At 37.3% G+C, this 5700-nt stretch overlaps 1 long non-coding RNA gene across 1 annotated transcript; it reads right to left on the reverse strand.

Annotated features, from left to right (window-relative positions):
* Positions 1 to 2573, reverse strand: LOC129437237 (uncharacterized). Its single transcript, XR_008642196.2, has 4 exons — positions 2336 to 2573; positions 1611 to 1774; positions 1025 to 1141; positions 1 to 351 (listed from the first exon to the last, which is right to left on the reverse strand). It is a non-coding gene; the product is annotated as an uncharacterized lncRNA (long non-coding RNA).
* Positions 2574 to 5700: the final 3127 nt, after the last annotated feature.

Here is a 5700-nt window from a genome sequence, read left to right on the forward strand (position 1 = left end):
TGATAGTCGGCCTGTCTCCCTTTTCCAAAACGTTTTTTTTTTAGAAATTGTGCACCCCACCTTTAAGTGCACACATTGAGAAAAGAGAGGTTTGTATTAATTCATCTAAGTTGAGGGAAGAACATGGTAAATATTGAAAAATGATTGTGTTTTCCTTTAAGAAAAATTAAAGAACTACAACAGTTCAAATCAACAACTGTAGTTTTAACCTTTCTCAAACAGACATCCTTTTCTGCATTCTTGATGCTCTCTGTCCTCCTCTGTCCCTTGCCCCAGTAAACCATTTTAGCAGTGCCTTCTCAGCTTCTTGCTGGTTGACCTTGGACATCAGGGCGTTGTTCTTAAGAGCATCTGCAAAACCAAATAAATTTTTAAGATAAAGAAATATTAAAAATGGCACATTTGTACTTTTTACAATGACAGTCTTTGGCATACAGTAGGTATTAAAGGATGGATACTCGAACCGAGCCAGCGGGACCCGACGGTACCCGACGGGCCGGGTTCGGATAGATATTTAGAAATTATGTTCGGGTTGGGCTCGGTGCAATAAGGCATTGAACATTTGAAATTTAAAACAGCTTATTATAATATGTAGGCAGCCAATGGGCCTGTTTATAGCGATAGTTCATCTTAAAATGAAACACGCGCATTCACACATCACCTTCTTATTCATCTAATGTTTAATAGCGGGTTGCAAAACAACTTCATAGGTGCATACTGCCACCTACTGTATCGGGTGCACAGAATGAGGGCGTAGGGGCTGCCGTTTCTCTGGGGATAATGTTGTATTAGAGGTAAAAAATGATATAAATACTGTTCGGTTTCTCGCACAAACCGAAGGTTTTGTGTCTTAAGTAGGACACGGATGTGTCGTCACGAGCTGCAGGGTTTTATTTGGATTTGTCTGTGCATGTTTTTTTTCTCTTTCGGTTTTTGTTACCATCCACTTATACAACTGACAGACTGAAACTGTTGGAGTTAAAAATCTACATTTGTGTTCTACTGAAGAAACAAAGTCACCTACCTCTTGGATGGCCTGGGGGTAAGCTGATAAACATAAGTTTCATTTTAAGATGAACTATCGTCATCCATCTTCATGTGTGCGGAAATGTGTTTATGTTGAATAACAGCTACTCAGGATCTGAAAAAAATCCATAAAAATGACAAAATTATATGAGTTAACAGCTACTGTTAAAGTTCACTAACCAAGTCTATACTATACAGTATGTACGCTAAAAAAAAATTCATGTAAAGGTAGGCATAGAAGTCAATAGTCTTGTTATAACGCTGCACCTAATTGCTTCCCTACATCCAAAATGACATTAAAACTTGTAATAGATATCAGTGATCAAACTGAGCAAACAAAATAGTGCTCTTACTAGATGCAGCCAAACGAAAACGTGATTTCCATAGGAGGGGACAGCAGTCAATATTTTACTTGAGTAAAAATACAGTAATTCGTGTTATCTAATATTATCAAACTAATGTGTCACAAAAAGCACTCACATCTGAACAAACATTACTTTTTAGAGCGAATCAGACGCCAATCGTCGATGGATTTTCTTCCTGCTGTGATTCAAGTGAACATTTCTGAAAGCGCGTTAACTTACTTTGTCAGCTCGCGTGCGTTTATCCGGGTCTGACGCACAGGTCGCGCGAGCATTTTCGTCTTCGAATACATTTCCCGCTTCTGTTTCAGTAGATTGATAGTTCACTTGCATCCACTCCTTGGCGTGTTTTTAAGTTTCACGTTACGAGCGAGAAGTGCTGCAGCCTGCAGATGTACAGATGATTCAGATCTTGCAGCACACGGAACAAATCATTCAAACTGATTCAAACCGTTCAATCAATAGCTAGTTTAGAATCGACCCGGTACAAAACAGTAATTCATTTGCAATATTTTGTGAAGAACCGACTCGTTCAAAAGAGTCATTCATTCACAAATCAAATGCTTCGGCAAATTATGAAATAATAATAATAATCTGAAGTTCGCATTTCGTACTGCATCGTGCGTCGTGCAAAACTGAGGGCATGTCAATAGAAATATCATCGAGTTACGAGTAAAAGTAAAAATACCCACTATAACTGTTATCCTAAAGCGCTTCTTAAGTAAATGTTACGTTAACAGAGTAAATGTAATGTTTTAAAACTCTAACAATTTAAACACAAGGTTGATTTTCGCAACCTCGACCGTACGCATTCACCAAACGTTATCCCGGCGAGCTTCGCCACTGATTTAGAATAACATCCAAGAATATTTTAATGTTTGACTACTTGAATATACTTTTTATCAACAGTTTAATGTCATATATTGTAATAAAACAGATCTACTCACCACACTTCGAGCTTGCAGCACTCCAGTGAAGACAGCAATGTACCAGCTCTACGTTAACTGGCTCAGGAGAACAATGCGCATGTCCTTTCTTTCTTGGCGCCGTTTTTTTAAACGAATACAACATAGTGATGATGCAGGACAAATCACTTTTTAGCATTAATACTGCATTTTCTGTAGGATACACATATAATTCGAGTTTATTGCAATACACGTACACACACACAAACACACACAATGTCTACGGTTTAGAATTTGTATGGGCCTGTATCTGCATAAATATACCCCAAAACACAATGTGCATATAGCCCTTACGAAAATTTACCATGGTTTTATTGTGGTAAAAGTGTAAACATGTTTTTTTGGTGTATTGGTTACTAGCAAAACCATGGTTCTATTATGTTTTTTGTTTTTGTTTTAACTATAGTAAAACCATGGTTAATTTTCTACATGAAAGTATAATAGCCCATTGAAAAAAGAGACAGCATAGCTAACGAAAATTAAGCATGTTTTTTTGTGGTACAGTAAAATGTTTTTTGGTATTGATTAGGCCTACTATTGGCAAAACCATGGTTTTACTAGAGTATGTTTTTTTTTTTTTTGTTTAAACTGTAGTAAACCATTTAATTTAATTTAATTATTTAATTTTCATAAGGGTATATTTTGGAAAACTGTAGCCCATAGACCCCAAATAAATAAAATCCAGTAGCCATTTACGCAGTGACGGCCGCGTGGTGACTTCTTTATCGAGGGCACATGATGCAAATCTCATCACAACATGTAGCCTGTCATGTGTGTGGCATGAATTTAGTGTAGTGTCTTGCAAGTATTTTGTGAGCGCCTCTTTAATTACAAATCCTTTCGATGTGTGTCCAGCAGGCACGATGCATGATGCACATGGTTCACATGACGCAACAAACACATATTTTGACATGATGAGCAACACACATGACACCCCAAACACAAATTTTTGAATCCTTCACAAGAGAAGTCACCAGCCACCCCTGCACCACACCATAGTTGGTGAAACAAACTGTAAACTTATTTCTGAAATCTGATTGGTTGATTGAAATGTTACCCCCGGGTCAACATAAAGTTGCCCTGAGGACATCAACCACTTGGCAAAATCAGGAGAGCCTAGTTGCTCAATGCTCTTCTCATGGACCTAAACTCATGGACTCAGCATGACTCAGCTTGTCTCAATGTTGGCTGAACATTCTAAACACTTTCAGTATTGAAGGTCTGGCCAGAGCATGATAGAGGCCTTTGGTGTATGGTGATAATTCACTTAGTATCTATCAAAACATAAAATTAGTTCTACATATGAACAAATCCTCTCAGTATAGCAAACATTGGAGACAATGTAAATAAAAGATTTTTGTGCAGTTTTGACTGTTTAATTTATTAAAATTACACTCAGACATCCCACCCTACAAAAACTGATTGGGAAGGAAGCTCACCAACAAGCCCCCGCAAAAAAAAACATACATTTAAAATAATTAAATCATCAATATAAATTATATATTGTGTTATATTGTTTATTAGCCTACTTTAATATGGTTGCTCTTTTAACAGCTATAAAATATATGTACAATTATGAAGGACACCTTAAACTCCTTTGACCCTATATTTATAAAAAACTACACATATTTAAAATAAGATAAAAAGGAACAAATAAAGATAGGATCAAATGTTTTTGTTTTGTTTAAAAGCAGAGGGTTTACACACAGATACACTTTTATGTACTTGAAAAATAAAGTAAATATTGTATTATTTTCCAGTGGTTTTTTTGGACACTCTGTCATTTACTGTACATTGTAAATAAACTACTGTACAGTGGTTTACTGAGCTGAAGAGAGAGGTTGATTGTAAGCCTGCCCACAGTGAAAACTGATTGGTCTAGATATCAGAATACGGTGAATATGGTCTCTTTCTCACTTTTGCTAATTATGTTAGATCGCTTTAGACTTGCAGGAAAATTTTAACCTGAGCCTGAACCTAACTAATTTTTGCAATGTTTTGTCATCATATTACAAATAACATTTTAAATGCACTAATATAAGCTTTGGGTAAAAAATGCAAGGCTTCTGTTACATTGATGCAGCCGTCTTTACTTAGAAGTTATCCTGCAGTCCTTTGGGACTTCATAAACTATTAGGCTACATGTCTTGCTTTTAGCGTCACCATGGTTTGTGAAGTAAGACAGTCTGAAAACATAGGCATAAACCTTTCAGGATCCCTGTTTAAAACAGGGCATGAAATGACAATTACATATGGGGGTCCATGTCGGGAGCTTGTATGGGACTGATTGTGTTTGCCCATTTTGGTCTAATATGATTTGACAGAAAGGGTCCCATAAGTGTTTCCTTATTTAGAATCCATATACTCATGACCTATGTGGGTCCCACTTTGGGCCCATATAAGGAGTCTTTATAGGAATTATTGTGTTTGCCCATGTTGTACCCATATGGTTTGGCCGAAAGGGTCCCAAATGTGTATCCTCATTCAAAACCCATAAACTCATGACCTATGTGGGTCCCACTTCAGACCCATATAAGAAGCCTACATGGGAATAATTGTGTTTGCCCATGTTTTACCCATATGGCTTGGCCCAAAGGGTCCCATATGTGTTTCCTTATTCAAAACACATATACAGGTGACCTATGTGGGTCCCACTTCTAAACCATATAAGAAGCCTATATGGGAATAATTGTGTTTGCCCATGTTGTACCCATATGGTTTGGCCAAAAGGGCCCCATATGCGTTTTCTTATTCAAAAGACATATACAGGTGACCTATGTGGGTCCCACTTTCGGGCCATATAAGGAGCCTATATGAGAATAATTGTGTTTGCCCATGTTGTACCCATATGGTTTGGCCAAAAGGGCCCCATATGCGTTTCCTTATTCAAAAGACATATACAGGTGACCTATGTGGGTCCCACTTTCGGCCCATATAAGGAGCCTATATGGGAATTATTGTGTTTGCCCATGTTGTACCCATATGGTTTGGCCAAAAGGGCCCCATATGCGTTTCCTTATTCAAAAGACATATGCAGGTGACCTATGTTGGTCCCACTTTGGGCCCATATAAGGAGCCTATATGGGAATTATTGTGTTTGCCCATGTTGTACCCATATGGTTTAGCCAAAAGGGCCCCATATGTGTTTCCTTATTCAAAAGACATATACAGGTGACCTATGTGGGTCCCACTTTCGGCCCATATAAGGAGCCTATACACTGAAAAAAATGATTCATTGAATTTAATCAATTTTTTTAAGGTAAGTGGTTGCAATCAATTTATTTAAGCTACATTTAAACAAAAGTTTTATATTTTACTTTACGTTACTAATCTTTTTTGTTTAAATG

This window comes from Misgurnus anguillicaudatus, unplaced genomic scaffold (assembly GCF_027580225.2).
Source record: "Misgurnus anguillicaudatus unplaced genomic scaffold, ASM2758022v2 HiC_scaffold_34, whole genome shotgun sequence".
Lineage (NCBI taxonomy): Eukaryota > Metazoa > Chordata > Actinopteri > Cypriniformes > Cobitidae > Misgurnus > Misgurnus anguillicaudatus.